At 46.3% G+C, this 18,656-nt stretch overlaps 1 protein-coding gene across 2 annotated transcripts in view; it reads right to left on the bottom strand.

Moving 5' to 3' along the window:
• Window positions 1-3,190: 3,190 nt before the first annotated feature.
• LOC125639456 (protein bassoon) overlaps window positions 3,191-18,656 on the bottom strand; it is a 169,517-nt gene continuing 154,051 nt past the window's right edge. The window contains exons 4-5 of one of the 2 annotated variants that reach the window (XR_012669310.1): window positions 7,725-7,815; window positions 3,191-7,070 (exon numbers count right to left, since the gene is read on the bottom strand). The gene's annotated coding sequence lies outside the window, so the exon portion shown is untranslated. The remainder of the gene's footprint in view (window positions 7,071-7,724; window positions 7,816-18,656) is intronic. The other variant, XR_012669309.1, reaches the window with a different exon arrangement.

Here is an 18,656-nt window from a genome sequence, read left to right as displayed (position 1 = left end):
CCATCCCCTTCAGCCCCCAACTAAAACCTCTCCAACGCATCATCAAGGGTCTACAACCTATCCTGAAGGACGACTCATCACTCTCACAGATCTTGGGAGACAGGCCAGTCCTTGCTTACAGGCAGCCCCCCAACCTGAAGCAAATACTCACCAGCAACCACACACCACACAACAGAACCACTAACCCAGGAACCTATCCTTGCAACAAAGCCCGTTGTCAACTGTGTCCACATATCTATTCAGGGGACACCATCATAGGGCCTAATAACATCAGCCATACTATCAGGGGCTTGTTCACTCGCACATCTACCAATGTGATATATGCCATCATGTGCCAGCAATGCCCCTCTGCCATGTACATTGGCCAAACTGGACAGTCTCTACATAAAAGAATAAATGGACACAAATCAGACGTCAAGAATTATAACATTCAAAAACCAGTTGGAGAACACTTCAATCTCTTTGGTCACTCGATTACAGACATAGAAGTCAAAATTATTCAACAAAAAAACTTCAAAAACAGACTCCAACAAGCAACTGCTGAATTGGAATTAATTTGCAAACTGGATACAATTAACTTAGGCTTGAATAGAGACTGGGAGTGGATGGATCATTACACAAAGTAAAACTATTTCCCCATGTTTATACCCCCACCCCCCACTGTTCCTCAGACGTTCTTGTTTCCTGCTGGAAATGGCCCACCTTGATTATCACTACAAGAGGTTTTCCCCTACCCCCCCACTCTCCTGCTGGTAATAGCTCACCTTAAGTGATCACTCTCGTTACAGTGTGTATGGTAACACCCATTGTTCATGTTCTCTATGTATATAAATCTCCCCACTGTAATTTCCACTGAATGCATCCGATGAAGTGAGCTGTAGCTCACAAAAGCTTATGCTCAAATAAATTTGTTAGTCTCTAAGGTGCCACAAGTACTCCTTTTCTTTTTTCCAAATTCAACTGTAAGAATGGGGAGGAAGGAGAGCAGCACGATAAAATTAATAGACTTAAAAAGAACCTAACCAAGCTATTGAGTAGCATTATGAAGAGTAGTGATGTGACCAATTTTTGAATCATACATGGATTCTGCTATTTCCCTAGCGTTTGTGTCCTGTTAAACGGAACACTGAGAAAAGGCTCAGACATTGCAGGGTAACATGATTGATGTATTGCTTATCCCCTTTTACCCACACAAACTACTTTCAAAACCAATCAAGTTGTCAGGGTTCCTTCCCCACTCTGAACTCTAGGGTACAGATGTGGGGACCCGCATGAAAGACCCCCTAAGCTTATTTCTACCAGCTTAGGTTAAAACTTCCCCAAGGCACAAAGTTTTTGCCCTTGGATTAGTTAAACGCTGCCACCACCAAGTGATTTAGACAAAGAACAGGGAAAGGACCACTTGGAGTTCCTATTTCCCCAAAATATCACCCCAAGCCCTTACACCCCCTTTCCTGGGGAGGATTGAGAATAAACAAGATGAGCACAGACCAGCCTTGGATTTTTAACACCCAAAAAACCCAATCAGAGTCTTAAAAAACAGAACTTTATTAGAAGAACAAAAAAAGATAAGAGAACAACTCTGTAAGATCAGAATGGAAGATAATCTTACAGGCAGCCAGATTCAAAACACAGAGAATCCCTCTAGGCAAAACCTTTGTGTCTTACAAAAAGACACAAAAACAGGAATACACATTTCCTCCAGCACAGCGAATTTCAAAAGCCAAAACAAAGAAAACCTAACACATTTTCTAGCTAGATTACTTACGAACTTTACAGGAGTTGCTTCCTTGATCTGTTCCCGGCAAAGGTATCATACAGACAGACAAAAACTTCCAAATCTGGAGGGGAGGAAAGGCATCTTGTCCCCTCATTGGTCATTTTGGGTCAGATGCCAGCCAGGTTATCTGAGTTTCTTAACCCTTTACAGGTAAAAGGACTTTGCCTCTGGCCAGGAGGGATTTTATAGCATTGTATACAGAAAGGTGGTTACCCTTCCCTTTATATTTATGACACAAGTATATATAATTAATACTGCCAATAAATCAATCACATTCTCTGGCTTGAGTTATGCAGGTAGTCAGACTGGGTGATTGTGACATTCCCCTGGTGTTTTGTGGAATGGTGATCTCCTAGGTCACTCCAATCCTCGATTCTGGGAGCCAGCCTTACCCTGCTCTGCTGTGAGAACCCCAACTCCTGGGCTGTTCACGCACAGCCTATAGCATGTGAGCTGCTTGGATTGTGCAACCGAATGACACTAGCCAATATCTCTGGTCCCAGACACAACCCTAGGAACCTCTGTCTTGCAGCTTCCAGTTATGCCCGCTGGACACTGCAAGCTTATATGAGTTCATCAATTTGACAAAGAAATTGGTATGTACCAGGCTTGTTATCCCAAGGGGAGTCTCTGACACACTTCATACCAAATGCACTGCTTCGGGTAGAATAAACAAACAAATTTATTAACTACAAAAGATAGATTTTAAGTGATTATAAGTCAAAGTACAACAAGTCAGATTTGGTCAATGAAATAAAAGCAAAATGCATTCTAAGCTGATCTTAACACTTTCAATGCCATTACAAACTTAGATTCTTCTCACCACAGGCTGGCTGGTTGCCCTTCAGCCACGCTCTCACCTTTGATCAGCACTTCAGTCACTTGGTGGTGGTTTCTGAAGATGGAGGTGAAAGAGAGAGCAAGAACATGGCAAACATCTCTCCCTTTCATCATGTTCTTTCTTCTCTCTTGGCTTTGCCCCCTCCTTCAGCATCAGGTGAGCATTATCTCATCATAGTCCCAAACTGACCAAGGGACTATGATGAGATAATGATGTTGCTGCCTAGGCCAGTGTCCTTTCTTCCTGTGAGGCTGGGTTGGATTTATTCCATATACGCCCTGATGAGGTGAGAAATGCCCCTCTGCTCTTAGAGTTTTGCCTGGGCCTTTGCTCTTGGAAAGTTTTTGCCTGGGCTTGTTTTAAGCCATGAGGACAAACTTTCAGCCTCATAACTATATAACTGAAATTACAACCTACAACATTACTATAACAACAATGCTCAGTGCATCATGAGCCTTCTGTAGACACCCGACATGACAAACTTTGCATTGCATACCACACAATCATATCATAAGGATGAACATGGGGGTGCAAGATGTTCCCCTGAGGTACAGAGTATCACACTTGCCCCCTTAGTTTACTGCAAGAGGGTTAGTCACTGACTATCTTGAAGGCAGTCTGTGTTGTAGTTCTCTTGGCATCCAGCCATTAAGGCCATGAGGCAGCGTGTCTCAGTTTTCCCCTCATGCAGCAAACCAGGTTTGTTATGGTTTCTCTGCTGTGGTAAGCTTTAAGTCTGTTTACAGGTATTAAAAGTAGCATTATCATAAGGTTTAACATCCATGTCAAAATTCTTATCCCCAAAATTTAACATTAATACCATAATTTTTATCACAGATGTGCATTTACAAGTAACTTTATGATATCACATCCTCTGTAGTGTAGTTTGAGGTTAGTTTATACATGGTGTCCTTTGACTCTTTCCCATGTAATCAGTCACTGGCTTTTCTTTTCCTCCAGTGTCCCCCTCTGTATGGGCTCTTAATTTAATCATGTTTCTGGAATGTTGGTGCTTCAGGGTCTGGGAAGATAGGTATTCAGGGGGATCCTGCATATTGGCTGGCCCTTTGGGGAGCGGTCTCCCAACCCCAGGACTGTACATATACAGAAAATCCAGCTCCTTTTTTGGGGTTACCTGGTGTTTCTCCCTCCCAGCACTGAGTCCTTCCTTGCCCCCTTTTCCTAGAGGACTATGATCTGTGTTCTGTGGGCTAGGTGTGTTGACCCTTTGATCAGATACACCTTTTCCCAGCAGCTTTCCTATAACCGCTCTCTGTGTCTCACCAGGCTGGGGGAAGACACCCTGTAAGGGAACTCAGCTGGGGCTCGTCCCTCGGCAGGGTGGTGGGACACCAACCGCCTCACTACACTCTCGGCTGGGTTGGGGAATACCCAGTCTATGGCCCAGATCCTCAGGCTGGGTCCCACAAGCAGTTTGGTATAAGCCCAGGCCCTGGGTCAGGGTGGGGCAGCAAAGAAACAGTCAGGGGCTCAGGTCCCTAGGCAGGGGCTGAGCAAACAGGTCAGTATAATTCGGTTTGCAACCAGGGGGAGGGGGAGACTGCCACCCACAAGGTGGGTGGCAGGGGGGATGCAGGCCCACCCACTCCACTGCGTCCCAGCCCAGGACCCGAGCATCACTCGAAGACTCGCTGCTGTGTCAGTGGGGATCCTGGCCGCAACACATTGACATTGGCTCTGGCAGTGCTGCAGCCAGACTGGGGTCGGCTGCCCCTGGGCCACTTCTGGACTCCCCCTCATAGGGTACCTGGGTCAGGGTGGTGTCCTCGGAGGGTTCCAGCACCATGGGCTCCTCCGGGTAGCTGGCGAGGGGTAGGCTTGGCTACTCCTCTGGGCGTCGATCAGCATGAGGCCTCGGCCAGTCCGGCCAGTCCTCGGGTCGGCCACGGCTTGCCGGGATCTCCCAAGTTGGAGCCAGGTCACGGGCGTCTGGCCTCTCCAGCTGCTGTTGCCCAACTGAGCTCTGGGGTTGGGCTTTTCTACTTCCTGTCCTGTGCCTTGAACTCTGGGGGCGGGCGCAGGATCCATTGGCTCTGCCCACTTTGGTGTCTGCCGGGGTTCGTCCCTCAGCGGGGTGGTGGGGCACCACACAGCCTCACTATACACCCCCTTCTCTGTGAGTTGGACCATTTGTATTCTCACAAACTACCACCTGACAACTTCCTGGTCTCAACTCCTCTGTTATCACAGACATTGGAGTTGCATCTCGATTTAAAAAGATTCAGTTACTTTCCAAAAACTTATCAGAAATAGCATCCTGAAAAATTGGGACCTGGATTGGGGTACCCTCCACCACCCCTTTCTCTGTCCCTGAGAAGTCAGCTGTGTGACTGCTCCCCTCCAGGAGGTCAGTTACACAGTTCCTTCTCAAAATCTGGGTCACAGCCTGAGTGCCTGGGTGCACAGATGCTGACCCAGCCATCCTTCTAGTGTCCTGGGCATCCTGCCCCAAGTGACTAGTGAGGAGACATTCCTGTACCCTCACTATTCCTTCCCCAGTTTCCTCCTCTGGGCCCCCTCCGAAGACACATTTCTCTGTGCTTCCTAGGAAGCGTTTTGTCTCTTGTTCACTGCAAAACTCTGCCAGCCAACAACTGGGACAGTTTCCTTAATCACTGACAACACCTCTCCTGCCCCTGCGCCTGAGGGCATGTTGCCCTCTGCTGGAAAGGAGCTAGTCTCAGCCCCTCCCATACCTGGAAGCGCACTGCTTCCCTGTGTTACAGAGTCACAGGTATCCTCACCCACTTCAGTGGTTTCTGAGATTCCCTGCCCTTTCGCTGGGCTCTCCTCTGGGACACATTTCTCTATGCTCCCTAGAGCTGGGTTTGCCTCTTTTTCAGCTGTGACAGTTCTCTCCATGGCAGGCATTACACCCCTATCCCTTCCTGATGTGGTGTTGCCTCCAGCTGCAGTGCAGGAGTTGGTGTCAACCACCCTCCCACTTGGAAGCATGTGGCTTTCTCCTGCTGCAGAAGAATCAAGGAGACTCTCCCCCATTCTCTCAGCAGTTTCTGAAACGTTACCCTTTCCCTCAGGGGTCCCAGCATAGAACTCTCTCCTGCTGCAGGCAAATACTTTAACCTGAGCTACACAGAAAGCAGGTCAACTGGGCGGTGTTTCATTACCCCACAGTCAAAACACTTTCCAAACCTTCCCACACCACATGGATTGTAGTGAGTGGTACGAGGAATCTGCTTTTGCCACAATCTCTGCCATTTGGCCAGGTAACGTACTCGCCTTTGGGACCACACTCTGCTTAACCAGAGAGATCTCAGCCCCTGTATCCCTCTGCCCCAAGTATTTCCTGCCATTAATTTCAACAGCCTTGATATGCTCCATGTCTGGTTCTGCAGAGGCTAATCTCACAAAACCTATATGATAGGTTTCAATTGTTTGGGGGGTTTCTGTGTTGAGAACAGCAGAACTAACATGAGCTATTGATTGTCTGCTTCCTCCTAGCACAGGGCATTTATTCCTCAGGTGATCAGTGGAATTACACTGATAGCACCTTTTGGGCCCTTCTGCTTTTACAAGAGATTTTGGATGGGAGTTACCAGTAGAGGAATGTTTTGGGGTAAGAGAATGTTTAGGCTCCCAACCCCCTTCTTTCTTCCCGGGGTAAAATGGGATCCTCCTTTCCCACCAGTTCTAAACCCCTCTTTCTGTGGCCTTCCCTCAATAGATGCCTGAGTCTATTCAAAGGATAAAAGGCCATCTCATCCACAGTCTTTACATCTTTATCCCATAGACACTGCTTTACTTCGGCCTTACATATGCTTAGGAAATGCTCTTGCGCAACAAGATCCAAAATTCCCTCAAAACTTGCCACCTCTTTACCTCTCACCCATTTTCCGAACAAATCTTTCATTTTGTTTACATATCCCCATTACTCATATCAATATCCCTCTTAAGATTCCTAAATTTAACTCTATATGTTTCAGGGGTAATCTGAAAATTTTGCAAAACAGTATCTTTACATTTACAATAGTCTAAAGCATCTCCAATAGGCATTCCATTGAATACATTTTGGGCTTTACCAGTTAATTTCGCAATCAGAGTAGGAACTCTTTTATCATCAAGGATTTCATGTATTACATACAGCCTTTCAAAGGTAGTCAGATATTCAGCAATATTGTCCTCCTCATTGTTTGCAGGATGTAAGTGTTTCCACCTGTGGATTTTTTGAGTGATGTGAGTCATTGGGGTAGGGGGCCTCTGGTTCTGCTTCTTTAGCAGGTTCAGCTGGTGTTTTTGTGCACGCTTGCTCTCTCTCTCTCCTTTTCTTTTATCTCCAGTTCTTTCAGTTGCAATAATCTCTGGTGCTCCCTCTCCTTTTCTGCAACCTGCAGCCTAAAAAGCTCCAACTTTGCAATCGCTTCACTGCTTTCACTCATTTTCCTGCTTTTCTATTCCTACTTCCCTTCCCTGAAATAAGCAAACAGAAAATAACAAAACTGTGACCTTCTCCTGACTGTTCTTAGCCACTGCACTTAAGACTCACTTAAAATCACAAGTATCAGTGCTTAAAGTGTGAACTCCACTTGGAGTAACAAGCTGCACATAGACCCTGCTCACTGCGCCACTATGACGTTCTCCTCTGGTGTTATCTGGACTGGTGATCTGCTAGGTCACTCCAATCCTTGACTCTGGGAGCCAACCTTACTCTGCTCTGCTTGTGAGAACCCCCACTCCTCCACTGTTCATGCACAACTTCTGGCATATAAGCTGCTCCTTGGATTGTGCAACCGAATGACACTAGCCGATATCTCCAATCCCAGATAGAACCCTAGGAGCTTCCATCTTGCAGTGTACAGTTATGCCCACTGGACGCTGCAAGCTTATATCAGTCTGTCAATTTAACAAAGAAATTGGTATGTACCAAGTTTGTTATCCCAAGGGGAGTCTCTGACACACTTCAAACCAAATGCACTGCTTCAGGTAGAATAAACAAACAGATTTATTAACTACAAAGATAGATTTTAAGTGATTATAAGTCAAAACACAACAAGTCAGATTTGGTCAAATGAAATAAAAGCAAAACGCATTGTAAACTGATCTTAACACTTTCAGTGCCCTTACAAACTTAGATGCTTCTCACCACAGGCAGTCTGGTTGCCCTTCAGCCATGCTCTCCCTTTTGATCAGCGCTTCAGTTGCTTGGTGGTGATGTCTGTAGATGGAGATGGAAGAGAGAGGAAGAACATGGCAAATGTCTCTTCCTTTTATCATGTCCTTTCTCCCCTCTTGGATTCCCTCCCCCTTCAGAGTCAGGTGAGCATTACCTCATCACAATCCCAAACTGACCAAAGGAAGGGGCGGGGGGTGACTCACTTGAGAGTCCAACAGATCCTTTGTTGTTGCCTGGGTCATTGTTCTTGTTCCTGTGAGGCTGGGCTTGGTTTGTCCCATACATGCCCTGATGAGGCATGAATTGCCCCTCTGCTTCTGAAAAGTTTTTGCCTGGCTTGCTTTAAGCCATGAGGACACATTTTCAGCCTCATAACTATATACATGAAAATACAACCTATAACATTGCTGTAACAATTACTATAACACTACCATAACAACAATGCTCAGTACATCCTGAGCCTTCCGAAGATAACCAACATGACAAAATTTGCATTAGATACTACACAAACATATTATAAGATTAACATGGAGGTGCTGGGTGTTCCCCCGAGTTCCAGAATGAATACTGGGAATGGTCCAGAGGGAAAAGGTGTAGAAAATATAATAATAATTTTTTGCCTGTGATGACTTAACATCTGGTTTGTTATAACTACTACAGTAATACTCCTCAGAGCAAACTTTTCACTCCACTGCACTACTGTAAATCCAAAGCTGTTCCATTGACTGCAATTGGATTACTCCTCATTTACACTGGTGGTGCTGAGAGGAGAATCTAACCCCTGAGAAATAAGTTAGTTGGTTCAAAAGTTATTTGCATGTATTGAGCTGCCCTTGGAGGCAGCTTTTTCATCTGATTTAACTCTGTTACAAACACACACACACACAGCACAGAGATTACTCTGATCAGAAAATGCTCCTGGAGAATATGCCCCCACCCTTCACGTAAATGCATATGGGCATTGACAGGCCCCGCTCTTCGTATTTTCACTTTTACGCAAGGTTATAAGTGGTGCTCAATCCCCATTAGCATTAACAGGAGTGGAGCAGATAGCACTCCACAGACCTCTCCCTCTTTCCTATTCACGCCAGCCTGTGTATGCCATCAGACTACCCCCACCCCCTCCACTGACTGCTGAATCCAACTCCTCTTTCTCCCTCTTCCTGTGCTGGCCTCTAAACCCTTCCCTTACTAATTGTTTCACTTTGCTCCCCCACCTTCAGAGATGTCCTTAAAGAGTTGTTCCCTCGCAAAGCATGCATGCCGCGATGAGTCTGCTGAGCCTGAAAGCATTTATGCTCTGATATCAAACAAATGTCTCCTTCCTTGTCTTCTCAGTGCAAAAACATGCTTTCATTAGAGATGGGCAGAAAATGGGAAATCTGTTCCACAGAAGATTTCAAAAGTTCAAAATTTGATTTGTTCTGATCCAGAAGCCCTGCTTGGCAGGCTGTCCCGGACCCACCTTGGGGGCTATCCCAGAGCAGGGGACCTTGGGAGCCTGGGCTGCTGAGGAATTGGGAGCCTGAGCCTGGAAGCTCAGGTTGCCGAGAAGCCTGCCAGGCAGGCTGCCAAGGAGCCAGGCAGGCCTGCTTTCCAAACCATCTCCATAAAATGTTTCAGCTTTGACAAATTCCAGTGAAAAAGTGTTTCACTAACATTCTTCTGAGCAACTCAAGACTGAAATGGCTCAGGAATGTTTACACTCAATCATGCAAACATTTTTCAGTTAGTAAAAACTCCTCTACCTGTGTCAGCTGTCTGAAGTTCAAAATACCCCAGGGAACTTGAATCCAAGGCCTATTTGCAGCTTTAGGTGCCTACATATCTTTAAAAATCTGTATCAATCTGTCTGGGCCTCAGTTCCCAAGCTGGAATACAGGGATGAAAGCACTGTCCTACCACAAAGGGCGTGTGAGGACAGATACATTAATGAGGTTGTGAGAAGCTCAGTTATTATGACAACAGAAGTACCTAAGATACACAGAACTGGTCCAGGTCAAATCATCACCCAAGAACTGAAATAAGTTCAAATCTTTGATGTGGTTCCAAAGTGTTTGTTTCACTTCTTGGTTTGTTTTTGCATATCTAGGCTTCTCCTGGGACCAAAGCACAAAAGACACTGTCACGCTCTCTTGGCCAACAGATGAAAAACGCCTTTCTGGGAATCCAGAGACAGACATTAAAACAATAAGATTCCAGGACCAAGAACCACCTTGTTACAGCCTCTGCCAATTCTCCAAAACACTTTCCCTGCCAAAACACTTGTTTTCTCCAGGCTGAGCCAAAGCCATCTGCCTCTCCTCCAGGTCCTTACCTCCACCAGAAACTACTACAGGAGCAAGGGAACTAAGGGATTCATTTTCTAAGGTACTCAACCCTCCCACCCACATGTGCCACTGGCTTCAAATGGATTTGTGGGTGCTGAGCACATCTGAAAAGCAGCCCTTCACTGTCTCACTTCACTGAGGCAGAGACACAGAGAAGAGTATCAGCAGCACTCTAGCGACACTATTGCATGGATACTCTGAGTCTCCTCTCGCGGCCACACATACAAGGTTGACAAAACCAAACCTAGGGAAAGCCCTTCAGGAAAGCAAGCAGTCATGACCGTCTGGGATTTCTCCAGAGGAACAAAAAAAATCACCTCAAAGTGAGTGTCTGATACTGCCAGGTCCTACTGATGAGTCACCACCACCTTCCGAACAACATAGCAAAGACTACTGACATAACTGTTATCAGCATGGACATTGGACTCCTGTCTGTCTCTTTGAGGCCATCAACCAATCAAACTAACTGAGATCATAGAAGCACTGCCTTCTCCTCTTCCAAATCCATCCAGCACCACATCTGCTAGGATGCCTGGGGAAACTGCCACTTGACAATGAGTAGACAGCGAGCCAACAAGTACGAACAGTATATTTGTTTGGCTGTTGATACATAATAATATTTAAAAGTAAAGGCTCAAGCACCATATGTCATGCACAGAGCTAGCCTAAGCAACTCCATGTTCCTTGTCATTGTTGCCTTTGTCTTCTATAGAATCATAGAATATCAGGGTTGGAAGGGACCTCAGGAGGTCATCTAGTCCAACCTCCTGCTCAAAGCAGGACCAATCCCCAATTAAATCATCCCAGCCAGGGCTTTGTCAAGCCTGACCGTAAAAACTTCTAAGGAAGGAGATTCCACCACCTCCCTAGGTAACGCATTCCAGTGTTTCACCACCCTCCTAGTGAAAAAGTTTTTCCTAATATCCAACCTAAACCTCCCCCACTGCAACTTGAGACCATTACTCCTTGTTCTGTCATCTGCTACCACTGAGAACAGTCTAGAGCCATCCTCTTCGGAACCCCCTTTCAGGTAGTTGAAAACAGCTATCAAATCCCCCCTCATTCTTCTCTTCTGCAGACTAAACAATCCCAGTTCCCTCAGTCTCTCCTCATAAGTCATGTGTTCCAGTCCCCTAAGCATTTTTGTTGCCCTTCGTTGGACTCTTTCCAATTTTTCCATATCCTTCTTGTAGTGTGGGGCCCAAAACTGGACACAGTACTCCAGACGAGACCTCACCAATATTGAATAGAGGGTAACGATCACGTCCCTCGATCTGCTGGCAATGCCCCTACTTATACATCCCAAAATGCCATTGGCCTTCTTGGCAACAAGGGCACACTGTTGATTGATATCCAGCTTCTCGTCCACTGTCACTCCTAGGTCCTTTTCTGCAGAACTGCTGCCGAGCCATTCGGTCCCTAGTCTGTAGCGGTGCATGGAATTCTTCCGTCCTAAGTGCAGGACTCTGCATTTGTCCTTGTTGAACATCATCAGATTTCTTTTGGCCCAATCCTCCAATTTGTCTAGGGCCCTCTGTATCCTATCCCTACCCTCCAGCATATCTACCTCTCCTCCCAGTTTAGTGTCATCTGCAAACTTGCTGAGGGTGCAATCCACACAATCCTCCAGATCATTTATGAAGATATTGAACAAAACCGGCCTGAGGACCGACCCTGGGGACACTCCACTTGATACCGGCTGCCAACTAGACATGGAGCCATTGATCACTACCTGCTGAGCCCAACAATCTAGCCAACTTTCTATCCACGTTATAGTGCATTCATCCAGCCTATACTTCTTTAACTTGCTGGCAAGAATACTGTGGGAGACAGTGTCAAAAGTTTTGCTAAAGTCAAGGAACAACACATCCACTGCTTTCCCCTCATCCACAGAGCCAGTTATCTTGTCATAGAAGGCAATTAGATTAGTCAGGCATGACTTGCCCTTGGTGAATCCATGCTGACTGTTCCTGATCACTTTCCTCTCCTCTAAGTGCTTCAGAATTGATTCCTTCAGGGCCTGCTCCATGATTTTTCCGGGGACTGAGGTGAGGCTGACTGGCCTGTAGTTCCCAGGATCCTCCTTCTTCCCTTTCTTAAAGATGGGCACTACATTAGCCTTTTTCCAGTCATCCGGGACTTCCCCCGATCGCCATGAGTTTTCAAAGATAATGGCCAACGGCTCTGCAATCACATCTGCCAACTCTTTTAGCACTCTCGGATGCAACGCATCCGGCCCCATGGACTTGTGCTCGTCCAGTTTTTCTAAATAGTCCCGAACTACTTCTTTCTCCACAGAGAAAGTCACCTTCTCCCCATGCTGTGTTGCCCGTGCAGCAGTCTGGGAGCTGACCTTGTTTGTGAAGACAGAGGCAAAAAAAGCATTGAGTATATTAGCTTTTTCCACATCCTCTGTCACTAGGTTGCCTCCCTCATTCAGTAAGGGGCCCACACTTTCCTTGACTTTCTTCTTGTTGCTAACATACCTGAAGAAACCCTTCTTGTTACTCTTAAGATCTCTTGCTAGCTGCAGCTCCAGGTGTGATTTGGCCTTCCTGATTTCACTCCTGCATGCCCGAGCAATATTTTTATACTCCTCCCTGGTCATTTGTCCAATCTTCCACTTCTTGTAAGCTTCTTTTTTGTGTTTAAGACCAGCAAGGATTTCACTGTTAAGCCAAGCTGGTCGCCTGCCATATTTACTATTCTTTCTACACATTGGGATGGTTTGTCCCTGTAACCTCAATAATGATTCTTTAAAATACAGCCAGCTCTCCTGGACTCCTTTCCCCCTCATGTTATTCTCCCAGGGGATCCTGCCCATCAGTTCCCTGAAAGAGTCAAAATCTGCTTTTCTGAAGTCCAGGGTCCATATTCTGCTGCTCTCCTTTCTTCCTTGTGTCAGGATCCTGAACTCGACCATCTCATGGTCACTGCCTCCCAGGTTCCCATCCACTTTTCCCTTCCCCATTCCCTTTGACTGGTTGTTACTCCTGCTCATTGTAACTGGTCTTCAATTCAGCTAGCACTTCTCTGAGGAACAGACTGTTTTTTCACTGTGTCTGCTTATGGCACATTGCACAATGGGGCCTAGGCCCTGGCTGGGTCTTTGGGCACTTCCATAATACTAACAATGGCTGGGCCAGGCTCTGGACAGCTGGAAGCAAACATCAGACCCAGGTCAGAGCAAAAACCCTCTCAGGGGATTCAGGGTTTATTAGAATAGGATTCTTGTGAAATGAAAACAAGATATACACACTTCAAAAGTGAGTTACAAGGAGTTTCAAGGTTCAGAGCAGAGTCAGCCCCTCACCATTACTGTGTCCCATCAGTCAGCCCCCCACCTTCCCCAAGCTCCCCTGTCTGCAAACAGGAGCAGATTCATTTTCACACAGCCATTGTGAGGAGGTGAAATCTTCTGATACCCATTTTTACAGATGGAAAACAAGGCACAGAGAGTGAAGTGACTTTGTCTAAGGTCACACAGCAAGTGTGTGGAAGAGATGCTACTCTTGCCTAATCCCCAGACCTCTGCTTTAATCTCTAGACAATAATTCCTCTTCCTCCTATACAATGAGTTTTAGTTATTTCATTCTTGCTATGTCATATTCTACTGCTAGTCCCATTCTCAGACAGTTTTGCTGGGCTTTCCTGCTGTTGCTTTGGGTAGAGTGACCAGATGTCTGATTTTATTGGACTGTTCCGATATTAGGGGGCTTTGGCTTCTTTATGACCCTATTACCTCCCATCCCGATTTTTCACAATTGCTATCTGGTCACCCTACTCCGGGAGCTAATAATACAGCTTTCAATTACAATTGTGACTCAGGCCAGCAGGCAACCCCAGAAATTACAATATTAATGGAAAACATTATTCACCAACACAGTGTATGGTTCCTGCAGAGCAAGAGCTGCGTCCCAAAATCTGAATGCTCAAATTGCTGTGTTAAGCTTTGAAGCATGTTGCTCAGATCCAGTTAGGCCCGGTTAGAGCTTGGATTACTACTAATGGTACTAGTGCTTATTAATTACTATTTATAATACAGCACAGTTGATATTGACAATTCATCCTGAATGCGGCTATATTCCAATGCATGGCAGCTTCAACAATGCATGGTACCCTAGGCAGGTGTGACAGCGAGTGAAAACTCTGGGCTTGTCTACACTGGCACTTTACAGCGCTGCAACTTTCTTGCTCAGGTGTGTGAAAAAACACCCCCCTGAGCGCTGCAAGTTTCAGGGCAGTAACATGGCAGTATAGACAGGGCACCAGCGCTGGGAGCTGTGCTCCCAGCACTGGTAGTTATTCCCCTCATGAAGGTGGTTTTTTTACCACGACTATACAGCCATGTTAAAGCGCTGCCACGGCAGCACTGCTACGGCCAGTGTTTTAATGTTGCTAGTGAAGACATACCCTCTGTAACAGACAGTGCTGGAGTGAGAACAGAGGCTGGAGGCAGCACAGGAAATGGAAGCTTTGAGCTGCATTTTAAAGAGGCCCAGAGTGCAGTGAGAAAACTATCCCAGCAGTGGCAAAAGATCTGACTGAGGGGAGGAATCCTGAATTGCACAACTAGAGGAAGCAAGTGAGGGCAAAAGGGGAGGTGAAAGCAGAGGGGGAAACAGGCCTATGCAGAGCAAGGGCCTTGAAGATATGCAGCCAAATTCATCCCTATGTGGGCACTAAAGCTGGTTTAGGGACTGAAGGGAGGTGGCTTACATCTCCCCTATTCTGGGGCTGCTGGGAGCTAGCTTGGCCACTGTGCAGGCTAAGGAAGTCCTCCATTCCTTCTGGCCATTGCAGCAATGTAGAATTGCTGGGGCATAATACAGTCACTATTGCACTGTAACACAAACCCTTTACTGAGACCTCCTACTGCCCTTGTGAAAACAGCACATCCTGCATCAGGGGGTAGCCATGTTAGTCTGTATCTATAAAAACAACAAGGAGTCCGGTGGCACCTAAAAGACTAACAGATTTATTTGGGCATAAGCTTTTGTGGGCTAGAACCCACTTCATCGGATGCATGGCACATCCTACAGTTTGCTAGAGCATGGGAGGCCTGACAGATGTGTGCATTGATGTTGCTAAAGTCAGCATTAGGGTTCTGCCTTCTAGTGAGATGCTGAGGAATGTGCTGCATGTACTGTGATACTGCATATGTGTGTAGCTTGCTACAGTATGTGCTGGAGGTATATGAGTTGTTTCTAGAAGAGAGGGGGCATACCCTCAGTGAAAGTGGGAGCTTAAGGATGTTAAAGAAGGATCCAGAGTTGGACAGATCTTTATTTTCAGGGACAGGGAGGTCTTTGTTCCCCATAAGTAAACTGTGATTGTTTGGGGAATATGTCTGTGTCAATTTATGAATTCCTTTCTGTTTTGTTAAATAACATTTCTGATTGCAACCTTCAGTGTGGATTAGAACCTCCATCCTGCAGCAAGAACAGACTGTGACTGGGAAACTGAAACAAGATAATCAAGGGGCCAAGTACACCAAATAATCCTATGCTAGTAGAACAATGGTGGTGTACCAGTCGAGTCACTGACTTTTAATGACTCTGCACAGCAGCCTCCAGGTGTGGTGGGGTGGGATGGGATGGGGTGGTGTTGGGGGGGGGGGGGGGGTTGAGAAAATCCCAGTGGAAGAGGAGAAAGAGACAAGGTGTCAGAGCCTACTTTTAACAGTGAAATCCTCTCTGAGCAAGGAAGCCGTTTCATCCCTAGAAGGAGACTTCTCAGGGGGAGGAGTGGGGTAGGAGGCGTTTGCCTTGTCCTAAGGGTAGTGAAAAGTCACAAGGACTTTCAGGAACGGGAAGGGCTCAGAAAGAAGACAGCATTCAGGTATGTTTTATTTTGCCTAGATCTGTAACACTCCTGTGTTGTCTATGAGGAAAGCATTGGTGTGTCAAAGGAATCCCTTATAAAAGCCCTGTGTTCCTTGCTTTAGCAGCCACATGTCCCTGAAAACTTAAACTATAAACCAGAGTGCTCAAGAAGGTGGAGCTCTGAGGGGAGTGTACATAAGTGACTGGGGAGGCTAGGCCGGTTCAGCACCTGTTTCAGGCCTTATGGCAGCTGGACTGTGCAGTACCATATCCCAAGGAGGGAAAGAGTCTGCACCCCAGGACTGTGTCCTGTAGGCCAGAACTAGAAACAGTGTTGGGATGCTGCTCACACCTAGTTGGCTTAGAAACATGTGTGAGCCAAAGGTTGGGTCCAATACAGTAGACTGGGGACCATCCAGAGGGGGCTCAGCCACTGCTGTATCATACGTTTATCTGTTTTTTCTTTGTGATGTAAGGGAAAATTGAGTAGGCCCAAACTTTGATCAAGATAACTTTGATTAAAATAACTGTGTACAAGGGGCAGGAGAAGAGAAAGAATGGTAAATTTAAGCAGAACAATTTCTAATAGTCTGTCTTATGAAATATAGCTGTGACTTGCGGTTAACGCTTTCCTAACACCAGCAAAGAACAAACTGTGAATAACAGGAAAAAGCTTGTTTTGATTGTTAGGATATAGATATTCAGGCCTGTCTGTAAAGGCCTATGCTCTAAGATTTTAGGTGTATTCTTATCACTTGGCTAATTATAGAGGTATAAAAGAAAGAATCAAAATCACTATCTGCTGGTGTAAGGGCCTTCTCTTACTGTGACAGTCTGAGGCCCTGTTCTTAGGCTCAGGCCTTTGGCTAAGCAGCAGAGGCAGCCATAAGCTAGGAAGCAAACAGTCACATCCTCACATTCCAAACTAGTCATATTGAAATAAGGTGCTATTGGGCTGTTAGGTACTATCAGGACAGGATTGTATTCCTATCACCTCCAGAGAAAGGGAAGTGCCTAGAAAATGTAAAAGGAAACTTAGTTTGATAGCATCCTGTCTGGCAAGAACTCACTTATCAATAGCTGGGGTGTGAAATCCTCACTTCTGTATTGTCTTGTCATTATAGTTCCCACTTTGCTATTGTTTGTCTGTATAATCTCTGTCTGGTTCTGTGATTGTTCCTGTCTGCTGTATAATTAATTTTGCTGGGTGTAAACTAATTAAGGTGGTGCGATATAATTGGTTACATAATCATGTTACAATATGTTAGGATTGGTTAGTTAAATTTCAGGAAAATGATTGGTTAAGGTATAGCTAAGCAGAACTCAAATTTTACTATATAATCTGTAGTCAATGAGGAAGTGGGTGTGGGTGGGAGGCGGTGGGTGTGGGGGGGGGAGGGAGATGGGAACAGGGAATGGGGGTAAGAAAATTGGAATCATGTTTTGCTAAAGGGGGAAATGGGAACAGGGAATGGGAGTAAGGAAATTGGAATCATGTTTGGCTAAGGGCAGGAATGGGAACAGGGACACAGGTGTAAGGCTCTGTGGTGTCAGAGCTGGGAAGGGGGACACTAAGGAAGGAAACTGGAATCATGCTTGCTGGAAGTTCACCCCAATAAACATTGAATTGTTTGCACCTTTGGACTTCGGGTATTGTTGCTCTCTGTTCATGCGAGAAGGACCAGGAAAGTAAGTGGATGAAGGAATAAGCCCCCTAACATTGATGTATTCCTAATAAGGAAAATGTTAATAAGGAAGTGTGTGTAATTGATTGTGGATTTAAGCTATATAGGCTTTTATATTCCCTTTCGGGGGGGCCGGCAGCTTGGCTGTTGTTCCTCTGCATGCTTGTAATAAAGTGCGCCTCAGGCTGTTCTGATCCAAACACAACGCGTGGTAAAATTTTCCACAACAATTAAACGGTGCCATGATTTGGATAGACAGCTGACACCCAGAACCGGAGGACTGCGAGCAGTTCCCCGCCAGACCCAGGGCCCATCTGAAAGGTAAGAGACCTTTTGAAAGCTCTATTGTGGGTTTCTGGTGGAGGACTGCCAATAGGCTCTGGGTTTGGGTGAGTTGCATGCTCTATTCAGACATTTTGCTGCCAGACATGCCTGACGCCCTTCTGGTTCTGGTTTCCCCGGGAAGAGCCACTGGGAATGGCTGGGTAGGTCTGTGGGTGGACCTCTGTTTTGTGTGCCAGTGTGAATGTTTGAGTGAGAGAAAGGGCCACAGGAAGACGCCCAGAGCTCTCTGTGAAGCTGTTGGCTTGTGACCAGAGGTGTCTCTAAAGCAAGCTCTGTGGCCCCAACTAGTGGGCTACGATGAGAGCCCCAACCAAGACAGTTTCCCCCTGCAAGGCATGACCAGCGAGGGGGTCTGTCTGGGTCTAGGATTGTATGACCCCATCCCCTACCATTTGTGACTATCTGGATTCCCTCACCCACTTTCCTCTGGTTCCCCTCCTCTGCCTGAAGGTGGTCTGATGAGCCACTGACTGGTCTTGTCACCTTGCCTGAAGCAACAGAGTAAGCGGTGCCGTTCTCTCTGAGACTAGCTGACACTCTTTGCTGAAGGGAGGCTGTAAGAAAGTTGTGAATGTCTTAAATAAGCCTTTCCTGTGTGAGTGACTCGAGTGAGAGTGAACCGGGGACTGCGGATCGGACATTCCCCAGGAAGGTTGGATACTGGGAGGACCGGAGGATCCAAGGGGATCCCCGCCTCA

Source organism: Caretta caretta, chromosome 7 (assembly GCF_965140235.1).
Source record: "Caretta caretta isolate rCarCar2 chromosome 7, rCarCar1.hap1, whole genome shotgun sequence".
NCBI classification, from domain to species: Eukaryota; Metazoa; Chordata; order Testudines; family Cheloniidae; genus Caretta; species Caretta caretta.
This window is presented reverse-complemented; position numbering and strand designations above follow the sequence as displayed.